This window comes from Herpailurus yagouaroundi, unplaced genomic scaffold, assembly GCF_014898765.1.
Source record: "Herpailurus yagouaroundi ecotype Mexico unplaced genomic scaffold, PumYag 140, whole genome shotgun sequence".
NCBI lineage: Eukaryota > Metazoa > Chordata > Mammalia > Carnivora > Felidae > Herpailurus > Herpailurus yagouaroundi.
Genome location: NW_024412395.1, coordinates 17,386,357 through 17,401,082, shown reverse-complemented (window position 1 = coordinate 17,401,082; position 14,726 = coordinate 17,386,357). Strand labels below are relative to the sequence as shown.

The window sequence follows — 14,726 nt, the reverse complement described above, 5'->3', positions numbered from 1 at the left end:
ACAGAATACTTTGGAATTTATTTCTAAATGAGTATTTGCCCCTCTCCCTGCCACTGTAGAAAACTTGCCTTCACAAAGAAACACACATATTAAGTATTTGGTGTGTTCATATTCCTTTTCATTTCCCCTGCCCATGGGGCTGGGTGACACAGGGAAGCTCAGAGTTTCCTAAGTGGCTTTTTGATAGCATGATGATATTCCAATATCCTGGCAGGAGTTTAGGGCTGGCCTCAGCCTTTCATCATCCCTTAAAACTTTAGAATGGGGAAATAAGTTAATGGTGTCAAAACTGGGTCATGCCTAGATTTGATTGAGCTAGAATTTGTCAGGCGTGACTGACGTCTGAGAGCACTTTTTGCTCTTTTTTTAAACATCAGCTGTCAGGAAGAGAGAGATCATGGAAGATGGTGGTATAGGAGGACACTGGGCTCACTGTGTCCTGCTGATTGCTTAGATTCCACCCACATCTGCCTAAATAACCCAGAAAAATGCCAGGAGACTAGCAGAACAGACTCTCCAGAGCCAAGCGTAGACAAGAGGCCCACAGAAGAGGGTAGGAAGGGCGGAGAGGTCGTGTGTGCTACACAGACTGGCAGGAGGGAGCCGGGGCGGTGGAGGGGCAGCCTGCCTGGCAAGGCAGAGCCCCCGAGTCTGGCTTGCAAAAGCGGAGGGGGCCAGACTGCATGAGTTCTGACAGCCAGCGGGACTTAACATCTGGAATGTTATAAGTCAGCAGCTCTGCTGGGAGAGCAGGAGGGCTAAAGGACAATGGAAGGGAGAGTTGTTGAGCCCCAGAGGCCAGAGCTCAGCTTGGCGGGGAACAAAGGCGCTAGCCAGCGCCATCTCCCTCGCCCATCCCCTAGCCAAAATCCCAAAGGGAACCAGTTCCCATCCTGGAACTTGCTTGCACTGCGCAAACATCCAACACTGTGCTTCTTGTGGATCCATCCCTCCGATGGGTCTGCCTCCCTCCCGGTGCCACAGGGCCCCTCCAGAAGCAGACCACCAAAGGCAAAGTGAGCTGAGTCTCCCTCTCCCGCCCCTGTGCATCTTGTGGATCCACCCCGGCTAAAATGCCAGATCCCCACGAAGCAGCACCACAAGCCTGGCAGTGTGCAAGTAGCCCAGACAGGGGCCACACCACTCCACAGTGAGTCCTTTCCCTGGGAGAGGGGAAGATAAGGTACACACCAGTCTGACTGTGGCCCCAGTGGTGAGCTGGGGGCAGACATCAGGTCTGACTGCCATCCCGCCCATCAACACAAGCTACTCCGGACAACACAGGGGAAGTGCCCTGCAGTTTGGAGCAACCGCAGGGACTACCCAAAATGATGAAACGGAAGAATTCTCCTCAAAAGAAACTCCAGGAAGTAGCAACAGCTAATGAATTTATCAAAAACGATTTAAGCAATATAACAGAACAAGAATTTAGAATAATAGTCATAAAATTAATCGCTGGGCTTGGAAAAAGCATAGGGGACAGCAGAGAAAGACCCTGAATAGCCAAAGTAATGTTGAAAAAGAAAAACAAAGCTGGAGACATCACAATTCTGGACTTCATGGTATATTACAAAGCTGCAATCATCAAGACAGTGTGGTATGGGCACAAAAACAGACACATGGATCAGTGGAACAGAATAGGGAACCCAGAAGCAGACCCTCAAACATATGGCCAACTAATCTTTGACAAAGCAAGAAAGAATATCCAATGGAAAAAAAAGTCTCTTCAGCAAGTGGTACTGGGAAAACTGGACAGTGAGAAGAATGAACGTGGACCATGTTCTGAAACACACACACACTCAAAATGGATGAAAGATCTAATGTAAGACAGGAAACCATCAAAATCCTACAGGAGAAAACAGGCAACCTACCTCTTTGATCCTGGCTGCAGCAACTTCTTGCTGTAAATTAATTATGCAAAATAAAATTATTGTAATTTCATTGGATTACTTACTATTTTGTTATTTATCAGGAACTATAGGTTTTTACTAATAATATGTTTTGACAACAAATTTAATTTTGTTTTTTCCCCTCTTAGAGCCTCAAGAATATCACGGTAAGAATTTAAGCTTTAGTTTTCTTTGCAATATTTTCTCAGTACTGGTGTTTGATGGGTTTTTTTTTTTTTTAAATGTTTGAGTGAGACAGAGTGTGAGTGGGGGAGGGAGACACAGAGTCCAAAGTGGGCTCCAGGCTCCTACTTATCACCACAGAGGCCGATGGGATGGTAGAACCCATGAACCGTGGGATCATGACCTGAGCCAAGGTCAGACATGCAACCAACTGAGCCACCCAGGTGCCCCTTGATGTGCGTTTTAATTCACCTAAGGATAAATATGGTGACTTCTGATGTCTAATTGACTTGTTAACTCTTGAAATTCATCTTTCTCTTCCCTGTTTGGAGCCTACGTAATAATGTGGAGGGAGTTGCCATCTCTTAAGACATCAGGAGGAGGAACATGTCACCAGAGTAGAGGGAATGAAATGAGTGTAATTTTACATAGAAATGGTTAGGAAACAAGTGATGATATGAGCTTGAGGTTTGGAGTGAGTACTTTGCTATGACCTGGTTCTTGGTGAAATGTGAGAATGAGAAAACACTCTATCTACAAGCCTATCAAGAAGCCTAAGCTTAGAGACGAAGCCAGATATTGCCAGGCAGGGTGTGTGTCACAAGAGAGTTTTAAACTATGGTTTTGAGTCTGAGGTGGAGGGAGCCATTCATGCCAGGGGAGAATGAGTGGAAATGAAATTGTTACAAATGGGGGTAATGTATTCTGCATGGGCTTAATAGACTGTGGTGATTCTGTGGTGCTGTCTGTTGACAGCCAGGGTGGATGCCTGACACTTAGCAAGCCCTCAAAGGCTGGTGTTCATCCCTTTGAATGCAGCAGTGGTGGCGGGGAAGAGTGATCTCAGAGCATGAGAGTTCTCACACTGGGCCAACAGAAGAGAAGCTTGCACTTTATGGTCAGATGACAGAAATAATCCCTGTTAGAGGAGTCTGTTCTAGAGCTTACATGTGTTGCCTGTAATTGGGTCCTTCGTGTGTGTTGAATAATATTCCTGTAAGATTGGAGGGTAACATTCTCACGTTGGGATGAAAAAAGTTTGTCTTCTAGGAATTGCCATTAATCCAGAGCCTCCGGCCACTAAGTGTAAAGCTGAGATGGTACCCGTATGTTTGATTCCAAAGACCTTGTCCTCCAGGGCCCCCAGCCTCGGGTTCATGAACGGCAATCTGTGAGCAGCAGGAAGTCATCCAAGGCCTTTGAGGAGTCAATCAGTCAGCGGTTTGAGCTTTCCTTGTGTGGAATTCCAAATAGCACCTGGGGGTGTAAGTGGCTCAAATCAAGACTAAATGATGGTTTTTTGTTTTTGTTTGTTCCTTTATTTGCAGGGACCTATCTATGTACCTTAATACTTGGAAGAGAGAAATGTAAGTTGATAGGATTTGATTTTTCTGTTTCATCTCTGGTGGTGACATAAGTATTTGAAGTGATTGAATTTTCCAAGAAGGATGCTTCCAGATGGGAGAGAAATTAGAAGACATTTTATTGTGTTTCTCCATTTTGGACAATATCTTAAATAGGAATCTCATTGAAATAAGGTTTTCTTAGGTTTAGAATGTGCTAAAACTTGATTTCTTCAGGCACAACAGGAAAGCTAAAATGTTAGTTACACCCACCTGTCAGATCATGTATCTGTGCTGCTAATACACTGGGATTATTCGATGTCACTGGTTTGGTAACAACCTTAGAAAATGTGTTATCTCCTTTTAGTTAGTTTACAGCAAATAACTGAGAAGGTCAATACTTTTAAGAAAGAAAACAGAGAACTTCACTTGCTGAAGAAATATCCATTTGGGAACAGCAGGTAGCATTGCCCTTTCAAAAAAAAAAAAATATTTTTTTGTGATTTCATTGTGGTTACTTCCACTCTGGTAGATCATCCTACTGACCTATTTCATGTGTTCTATAAACAGTACCAATTCAAGACAAGCTTCACAAATGTAAAGAGCTACCTCTTTATTTGTGAAAGGAGTCACACATTAGAAGATAGGTTTATCTAGCATTATGCTTTTTTTTTTTTAATTCTGATCCCTTTTTCGTGTTTTACACAACAATGAATTAAGGAAGTGTCTTCAGGAAACTAAGAGAGAAAGTAAATTTCTCTCTGATGAAGCTCTTAAATTGATGGTAAGAATCCCTTCTTTGCCTGGATTGCATTCTAAAAACACAAGTAAAAGTAACGAACTATTATTACTCATTAAACATGTTTTGTTGAAGGAGAACATCAAAATAGTGGAGCACTTTAATGAAATTTTTAAAAAATAGTGTTTATTAATTTTTTGAGAGAGAGAGACAGAGCACAAGCAGGGGAGGGTATAGAGAGAGAGGGAAACACAGAATCCAAAACAGGCTCCAGGCTCTGAATTGTCAGCACAGAGTCCGACACAGGGCTCAAACTCCCAAACCATGAGATGACAACCTGAGCTGAAGTCAGATGCTTAACTGACTGAGCCACCCAGGGACCCACTTTAATGAAAATTTAAATGATACCCTTCAAAGTGCACTTGCTACCTTGCAAACTCAGAGAGAGAGAGAGAGGAATGTGAAGAATCAGGAAGTGGTAAGAGTTGGCTGCTGAGTTTTACTGTAATTTGGCTTTGGAGGCTTTTTGTTCATTGGGTGAAGTGAGCACAGCATATTTGCTTGCCGTTTACCACAGTAGAGAGTGGGCCTCTGGGAGCCAAACCTCTTTCTGAACAATGAGCTGGAATTTCACTAGGACCACCAAGATGAGTTTTGCTATTTCAAGGACTAGGTGTTATCTTTTATTTTCACAACTAGGTAATTATCACATCATTCAATTCTGCCCTCCAAGATATGTAGAAAATACCCAAATATAGTTGGGAGAGAAAGGGTGATAGCCACAGTGTATAATCCTTTACTTAAAAAAAATATTTTTAAATAATTCTTTATGAATTTTTTTTTAAATTTTAGTGAAAGAGGGCATGTGAATTGGGAAGAGGGGCAGAGGGAAAGAGAGAATCTTAAGCAGGATCCACACTCAGTGTGTGTGCAGCCCAACACAGGTCTGGATTGCATGAGCCTAGAATCATGACCTGACCCAAAATCAAGAGTCTTATGCTCAGCTGACTGAGCCACCCAGGTGCTCCATAGTCTCTTTCTCTCCTAATGTTGAACAGTGAATTTTCAACATGAATGGGGGAAGGGGATACACACACGTGTGTGTGTGTGTGTGTGTGTGTGTGTGTGTGTGTGTGTACACACACACACACATTTGTATACCACTGAGAAAGCCATTTATGACTTTTAAGACATGAACTATTTTCCACCATCTTTGTCTTCTAGTTATATTTATGCCTCAAGGTCTTTGTTTATTGTAATGCACAATCCTGCTGTGTGAGGTACACTCAAATTGTGCAATCAGTTTTCTATGAAAGTCTTTTCTCATATCTGTCTTAACTACAAGATGCAAATGTTGAATTTGAGGATGTAGAGCTAAGAGCCTTGAGGTCCAATAACTGTCAACTGGAAGGTATATTTTCTTTTGGGGAGAAATCCCCATATGGTGGCAATGACTTTGCATTGGAAAGGGAAAGAATACCTTCATACCTTCATGGTTCTTGCCCTTTTTCTGTCTCACCAAAATCAAGACGCAGGTCATGTGCACATTTATAAAGAAAATACCTTTTTTGTTTGTTTGTTTGTTTGTTTGTTTACAGAAAATAAAAAGACCCTGGAAGACAAGTGTCATGCATTGAGGTCTGTGAAAGCCACAAAGGAACCAAAAGTCAAACAGCTGAAGGAAAAAGCACATAACCTGGAAGAATTCTATGAACAAAGAAAAGTGGCTACAGAAAAGTAAGATGTTCATGTGAGAACTGTCACAAGGACTGCATTGTATGAAAGAATGTGGCAGACAGTAGAGATAATTCTATTTCTTTTGGAACTGGGTCCAGAGTGTTTTTGCCAAATGCAGTCAGTAGAATTGGGCCTGCCCTTCATACCTTGCTTTCTGTAACATAACCTGCATTTTCCTTTCTGTCCTAAGTGCTTGTCACACATTGTGTCATGTATTTGGGGGTGGAAGAGGGAAGGTACTCTGGATTGTCCTGTAGGTTTCAATCCCATCACACTGTTTTGTCATCCAGCAATTAGGTCATTTTTGTTCAGGACCAGACATGGGTCAAATATGTGTGGGGAAAAAACTGAATTATCTTGCTGCAGAAACAATAGATGTTGCTTTCTGGAAAGTGGGTAGGGATGCCAGCAGTACTGGATCCCTGCATCCATTCTGCCAGTGAGATTATTCACTGTAGGCCCAATCCCTAAGAAAGAGAAGTTGTTTCCTGTCCCCTGAGTTTTTAAGTGTAACTCTTCTGAGTCTTGATCAAAGTCTGCAGCTTCACTAGGGCTCATCTTTGCTGGCCGCCCCTGAACTACACTTGTTTACTTCTAAGTCTGTGCCCATAAAGTTGTTCAGCTTCTTTGCTGTTCAGATGTATGCCCCCCCCCCCCCAAATCAATGATGAGTCCTAGGGAGATTGGGTCCAACTGCCAGGCTGGCTTTGTCCTGGGTTTCCTTCTTCTCCTTCTTGGTCTTGTGTGTCTTTGTGGAGTTGTTAGATATTTGGTTCATTCACTCACATGCTTCCTCCTTTGTACAGATTTCCTTTTGTTCTCAAGAGGAGATCAGGGACTTTAGAGTCCCTCATTCATGTTGGAAAGTGAAGTCTTCCTTCTCTTCCCTGGAGACTCAGCTTTATGTTAGTCCTTCCCACACCTGGGGTTAGGGCCTGCTCTGTGTCGCATCTTGTTTTTGTTAATTCATAAGCTCTTTATGTGAGTGGGTGCAGCACCCTGACCACCTCTCTCTCTCCAGCCCCTTACAACAGAGCCACTACATGACACCCACTCCAGAAAACATTTGCTGAAGGACTCCCTGAGAGGCCAGAAGTAAATGCTTGTGCCTTTCTCTGTCTAGTGCTTTTGTGTCCGTTTCTAAGAGACTTTCAATTTTGCATGTGATTCTTGAGTACATCAAGTGTCAAGTTGAAACCAGATCAACACCACAAACAAAATAGTCTGAGGGCAACACAGCAAACCAGCCTTGCCAAGCATTGCCTGTTGCTGCTTTCACTATCAATGGAATCAGTCTTTTTAAAGTAGATTTGGTTCTATGAAGTTGAGAGTTTTCCATCTGAAATCTGTTTCCAGGAAGTAAACGCACACTGTGTGACCATTCATATCAGGTTGTACTTCAGGAGATGTTACTGCAAAGATTGGCCTTTTTCTCCACCAGGATAGGTGAAGGTGGAGGCAGGGATTGTAGTCCTGAACTCTAGCAATGTCTGGGAGTGAGCTGCAATGTTGGTGAAGCCATATCCTGGAAGGTCATCTTTCAGGGTGATTGTGTCACGGTACAACTTTTGGACTGAGAATCAGGTCTCCCCATGGGAGGTATAAGACTAGTGATGATCCCCTGCTTCATCCTAATGGGTACAGTTGGTCAGACATGGTTTTTCACATTGATGAAATGAGTCTTCACCATCTCAAACAAAAGACCAACTCTGGGAAGGCACAAAGTGCAATGTTACTTGATGACTTTATGATAAAGGAGAGGAAACAGAGAACTAGAAAGAGTTCTGATAGCAGAGTTGTGGCAGCAGACAGAAGTTGAATTTTCTTTAACTTAAATGGGGTGTTCACTTCATTTCTCTGATTGTGTTGTCAGTCTGTGCATTTATGGGAGATGTGGGGGAAGGGATATTTGCATAGGCCTTCAAGAGTGCTGGGAGGTACAAAGGGAGAATTTCTGGACGTTGGTCCTGACTGTGTATATATCTTTCCCATCTTAGGAAGCTGAAAATGACACTGTGAACTGGTGGCAAAGAAGAATCAGCTGGCAGCTGCAGGTAAAATTTGAAAATAGCTACAGAAGGGGTGCCTGGGTGGCTCAGTCGTTTAAGTGTCCAACTTTAGCTCAGGTCATAATTTCACAGTCCGTGAGTTCAAGCCCTGTGTCAGGCTCTGTGCTGACAGCTCAGAGCCTGGAGCCTGCTTTTGATTCTGTTACCTCTCTCTCTTCCCTCCCCCGCTCATGGACGCACTCACTCTCTCTCTCTCTGTCTCAAAAATAAACAAACATTAAAAAAAAGAAAATAGCTACAGAAGAAATAAACAAGTACGAGTTCAGCTACTGATTACCAGCAGCTCATGAAACATCTGTTCATTTTTTTGTTTTTAACCTTTTTACAGTGTTTAGACTCAACATAGTAATATAAGCAAAAATTCAGAGGACATATGCATAGAGTATTAACAGATTAAAAAAAAAAGGTAAGTTTTAGAACAAAACAGTTAAGTTTCTAAACATTTGTGGATCTCAAGCAATGGCCAGACTGTGTGGAAACTTCGTCCATGCCAACATTCCTTGGGGGTGGTGTCAATTGTCATAATCTATAGGAGAGCAGTGTGTCATATGATGAATCATACCCATCAACATGGTAGTGCCATTTCATGGCCCTTGTCTTTGCAACCCGGGGAAACATGGTGAGGATATAAGTTAAAGGAGAATAGAGCTTTATGGTGAAAGACACTTGTCACATGATGAATTAGGCCAAGATTGAAAATGGGAAGGAATTCTATGAACTCTGAACCCTACAATCATGGAATAATAAGGAAAGGATGTAACAATAGCTTTGATCCTACCGTACATTTATAATCATGTAAGAATAAATTGTATCGGGGACAGATACGAGGTTGATGGGAACGTGGGCAGATTATTTAAAATCATACCCAATATTGGGCCTTATCTGCCAAAAGCAATTGTAATTCAGAGGCAACAAATTGAACAAACACAAGAACAGCTGCAGCAGGCAGAGCTCACCTTCAGACACCAGGTAATCTGAGTTCTGCCTGCCAGACTGAACCCTTAGCACCTCATGCAGGTGAGTGTAGTGGCCCTTGGAATCCCTAAACACGGGCTTTTCATTGTTGGCTTTTTCAGATTGCAGTTCATGAGAAGAATGCTCAGCACAACTGGGTGCTTTCTTGTTTCCTCCTCTTTCTTTGGTGCACAGTCTGGCAAGACTGAAGGTGGATGTGTTTTTTTCTCCCCCAGATCAAGACTCAGATCTGGGACAGGGAGGTGGCAGAGCAGAGCAGGGAGGTCGCCTACTTAAAATACAGGTGTGGCCATTTGACTGGCATTTTTATGGGTGTTTCGAGGGATGACACCTGCACTGTTTGTTGTCTAGTAGAGGACGTATTGTTGCAACTCTTACAGAAGTCCATTCTTTTTCTGTATCCAAGACTGGATTGGATGGAAGGAAAGAGGCTGCCTGAGGGATTCATGAGGAAGAAACCAATGCCTGGAAGACCAGAGATGCAGAACCCTCCAAGGAGAGGTAAGGAGCATGTTGTGACATACAGTGGCCTAATTTCTGCTGTGCAGCCTGTTCCTGTGGGTGATCATCATGTGGTCTGGAAAGAATCACGGGCACTAAGGACAGCAGGTGGTCTGAAGGGGTGATAGGAGGGTGTTCTCCTCTGGTGCCGCAGGCAGTGGGGCACTTGTCCCTGTGACTGGTGGACACATGCCCCTCCTCTGTGACCCTCCCACCTCCTCTAGCATCCCCCTGTCTGAAGAGCCTGGAAAGGATGACAGGACATGGGCCTCATCCTTCTTCCCACCTGGACTCAATGTGAAGACTTTATTTGAGGAGAAGGTCATTTATTTACTATTTTTAATGTTCTTTATTTTTGTTTGGTTTTGTGAACTGTAGCCCTACATGCCTAAATTCAAGTTCCATATAGCTTAGTCCTCTGATGTTATCAGTTCAACTCTGCAGTTTAACTGCTAAATTCTCATAGTTTTCATTTTCTCAATAGTGTAAAATTAGTCTTTACTTATATAATAACTTCTCACATGTGGAAGGCAGCTTATAGATAAGCTGAAAGATTGAACAATTCGCCTTAAGTCTGAAGAAACACACCCTTCTTAAGGATTCATTGAGGATATACACCAAACCGGTATTCTCAATTTTATTCTTTTTTTAAAGTTTATTTATTTTGAGAGAGACAGAGTATGTCTGGGAGGCATAGAGTGAGAGGCAGAGACAGAATCCCCAGCAGGCTCCACACTGTCATTGAGGACCCAATGCTGGGCTCGAATTCACAAGCTGTGAGATCATGACCTGAGCCAAAGTCAAGAGTCAGATGCTTAACCCAAGCGTTAGCATTGAGCCACCCAAGCGTCCTCATATTTATTCTTAATCTGTAATGAAATGGTGATTTCCCATGATGTATACTGAGAAACCTCTGTTTTATTGATGAATTCTAAATTGCTAGTTGAGCCTGACCTGTCCACAGTTATTTAATTATGAAACAACATGGACTAGGGCACCATGAGGTCTTTATCAAAGTGAGGGGATGGTTCTCCCCCTTATCTTTGGGGGTCACCTGAGGCATGTGGGATACCCTCTGCCTCTGATCAGGGACCTGAGTGTAGGGAAAAGTTTAAGATACTTGAGCAATCAGAAGAGGGATTGTTTTCATTCCGCACAGTCCTCTAAAAGCAGAATAAACCTCTGTCCCTTCTAGGGTCTTTAGTAGATCCAGAAACTCTGAAACCTCTGTGAGTTACAGCAGCTCTGTACCAAGAATGCAGACAAGGACAAGGTAAATGCTGGGGCCATTCTCAGTTACAAGTCTTTCGGGAAAACCTCCTCTTTTCTGTAGAACACACTCTCCTGGCCTTGTCATGCCATTTTGCATGTTGTATGGTATGTCTGTTTAATTCTTTGTTTTCCAAATGCACACTCATAACCCAGGAGCCCACAGGCTTGTCAATTTGTAGTGTGTCAGCTTTCTGTGGTAAGTTTAGAAGCCAAAAGTTCTTAGAGACTGAGTACCTTAAGGTCTTTCCATGTGTTTCAGGAAATAACGAGAGGAGGATGACCCCACACTCCAAACAGAAGTCTCCTGGCCTGGGTGACCCCTTCCAACTTCACCTCTGTGGGAACAGTGTGGCTGCTGTGTCTTCCTTTCTTGATTCTGGCTAGGAGATTAACCTGTTAGAAAGTCTGCCATATTGTTTAAAATTCAAAAGTGCAAAAAGACATCATGACTCCAACTTTATATGTTGTGCCCTGTGCTATTTAGAGTGGTCTTTGATAAAGTCAATGTCACCAGTCATCACCTTCCCGTCTTTGTTGGTAAATGAGTTGTCTGGAATCCTTCCAGCTATACCTGAGGTATAAATAGTTTGAATACCGTGTCCTTCAGTTATGTTTACATGAGCAGTTTCTGGTTGTGTCCCCAGTCACTGTTAGAGCTGATACAGTCTCATGACACATACCAGGAGTTTTATACCAAAACACTTGCATTAAATCTGTTATGTGAATTTCTACCTCTTTTTTCTGTTGGACATAATTACTGTGTCCTGTAATATGCTTAAAGTCGGAATTCCCTATGAATTAAGATGAACACATCTGAGCTTTGTAGACATTTACAAGTAACTTGTTCTTCACAGAAGACTATCATTCCCCTGCAAGATTCCAGGCATCCTCCACTCTCCAGAGGTCTCAGAGGCCTTTGACAACACTTCAAGAGGGAAGACTCCTTTGTAAGGGAGAGGAGCAGAGGAGGCAAAGTGAGGGTCCGGCTGCAGAACTTTTCGCCAGGAGTGGCTGTGATTCCATGAGCAGAATATAAGCTGTTTATTCCCATTTTTTTGTGTTCTTAATATACCAAAAACAGAGCATCTGGAGTCATTGTAGAGGAGCGATGCAGGGTGAACCTGGACATCGATGTCTGCCTGTCTGGGGAATGCTACTTCATTAGTCTGTAATTACTTCTGTTAACCCTGTAGGACAGGACCCTTGTCATTTTACTTCTGCAGACATGGGCAGTGATGTGTGATGACAGTAGTTTCACCTCTGGCATCTACTACCCCAAGCTGTAGGTGTTATCCAGTGGCAGGGACAGAGTTTTCAGGTACTGATGCTACTCTCTTGGATCCTGGTGGCAGAGAAGGTGGCAGGTGCTGACACGTTCTTCTCTGAGTTACAGCTGCTTTTGGTATTGGTTCTCTTGTCTGGCATATGAATATAGCTGTCACTTCTGTTCTGCAGGGCAGTCTGGATTCTGGGGACCTCCTCCATTAATGGACGATTCTACCTGGCCTACCCTAGAGGCACCCTGCCCCCATGGACTATTAGGCACATCCACCTCCTGAATCTTGGTGGCCCTGGGGCCACCCCGAACCCCTCCACCTGCAACTCTTGGTAAGATGATGTGAGCACTAGAAGTTGACTTGTAAAACACACTCATATTTTTGTTGCTGTTAGGTCTTTGGCCAAGGTGCAGAGGCAGTACCACAGACCATTGTGATGCAAGGGGAATGTGTCTGCTGCCATTACCACATTCCTCAAGTTTCTCATGATCTCATCTTTGTCATTTCCCCTACCATGTGTTGGTACAGGTGTCTCTTGTGGAGAAGGAATGGAGCTGTGTGCAGAAAAGCAGACATAGCGCTTCAGCAGAAATGCCCTGTACACATTCCACATGCTGGGATCTGTGAGGCATAAGGCACAGCCTAACATATGTCCATCTAGTCGGGCCCCAGCCATCCATAGTTGTTCGATGAGCGATGAATAGATCTGAATCAGGGCTTTTAGGAGTCTTCATCAAGTTATAAGGGATGGTTCTTCAAGTTCTTCTCGGGGATCACCTGGGGCATGTGGGATACCCTCTGCATGTGATTTGAGATCTGACTGGGGCAAATAGTTTAAGTTGTTGGAAGAATGAGGGGAGGGTGTTTTTGTTTTTGAGCTCCAAACAGTCTACTCAAATCAGAATAAAGCTCCATCCCTTCTAGGGCTCTTTGCAGATCCAGAAGTAGGTGTCACTCCCAAGAGTAACATCAACACTGGCTCTGCCAAAACTGCCAAAAAGCACAAGGTAAATGCTGTGGCCATTTTCAGTTCTATGTCTTTATGGACAGCCGCATCTTTCTGTACAGCACACTCTCCTGCCATCGTCTCTGGTTTGTGTGTCGTATGGTATGCCTGCTGTTCTTGTTTTTTTTGTTTTTTCCAAATGCAAAACCTTTACCCCTGAGTCTACGGGCTTCCCTGTTTTCCACCTGGCATCTCTTTGTGGTAACTTTAGAAGCTAAGCGTGCTTAAGGGTGAGGACCATAGGGCTTTTCCAATGTGTTCCTGGAGTAAATCAAGGAGGATGACACCACACTCCACTTGGAAGTCTCCTACCTTGCCTCATTCTTCCTGGATCTCCTCAGTGTGTAATCGTTGCTCTTGCTGTTTCTTCCTCTCCTATTTCTATCAAGGGTTTTAATGTGTTCAGAAAAATCTGTGGGTATCCTTACAATCTGAAAATGCAAAATGCCTTCACTCCAACCTCTATTTTTGTATGTGTCATTTAGAATGGTCTTAGACAAAGTAAATTTCATACCCATCAGCATTTTGGTAAACTTGCTGTCCAGAATCCCTTTAGATGTGCCCTGGGTGTAAATACTCTGAACTATAAGAGGTGACATATTTGTCATAGAAAACATGCACTGAAATTTAAGTTGTGAAGAGAAAAAAATCCAAGATTACCTGTGTGGCAAGTCCCCACCGTGTCCTTCACTTGTGTTCACATGAGCACATTCTCTTGTGTCCCGTGTCACAGGTACAGCTAACACATGGAAACTTACACCAGAAATCAAAGTGCATTTGTGTTAATTTTGTCTGTTAGAATTTCAGCTCATTTTTCCAGAGGACACAATTACCTTGCAAATTGTACTGTACTTAAACTGAGAAGTACCTCTGAATTAAAATAAATTAGCTGAACCCAACTAACATGTATAGGTTACCTGTTTCTCTAAGAGCATGCTTTTCCAGGTCCTCTGCAGGACCTCAGGATCCCCATCTCCCCATTTTCAGGAGAGAAGTAGATTGGGCACATGCAGGGGCTTAGAGGCAGAACTTTGAGCCACGAGGGCTATGATTCCAGTGTGGACACTGGCATTGTCATTCCTTCTCATTCTATAGTTCTTCACATACACATAAGCAGCCTCTGTGGTGGAGGGGGATGAAGGATGGAGGTTGATTCTGGACATAGATACCTTCCTATGTGAAATATGCTACTTTGCTAATTTGGTATTCAGTCTATAAATCTAGGAAAAGAGCCCTTGCTGTTTCTACATTTCCAGACACATGGAGATGCTAGTTTATCCCAATAACATCCATTCCCCACCCAAAGCTGTAAGTGGAACCCAAAGTATGGGTAGAGTTCTTTTGATGTTGATGCTGCCTGCTTGGAACCCGGTGGTAGGAAACCTAGTAGGATATGAGCGCTACTCCTTCAGGTTTTTGCTTTTTGCCAGTGTCGGTGCTTGGTTCTGTCCTATGAACACAGCTTTCGTTTCTGTTCCACAGGCCATTATGTATGCAAGAGGGCCTGGCCCTTTCCTAGGTTCGCCTTGCAGGCTGTACCCCATGGATCACCCTTCATAACCAGTCATGGGCTATGGGCCACTTCCCCTCCTCCACATACTCAGTTTGGTAAGACGACCTGAACGGGATGAGTGACTGATAAAGCGTATTCATCTTCTTCATGATTGACTTTGTGGGAATGATGTCGAGATGGTTGTGAGTTTTGGCAATCCAACTGCAACCTGCCTGAGGACAC

The 14,726-nt window shown here is 43.4% G+C and overlaps 2 long non-coding RNA genes across 2 annotated transcripts in view; one reads left to right on the top strand and one right to left on the bottom strand.

Annotated features, from left to right (window-relative positions):
* Positions 1-14,726, bottom strand: part of LOC121030473 (uncharacterized) — a 41,493-nt gene that overhangs the window by 9,795 nt on the left and 16,972 nt on the right. The window lies entirely within an intron of this gene.
* Positions 7,889-8,354, top strand: LOC121030474 (uncharacterized). The gene is made up of 2 exons (XR_005790238.1): positions 7,889-7,945; positions 8,289-8,354. It is a non-coding gene; the product is annotated as an uncharacterized LOC121030474 (long non-coding RNA).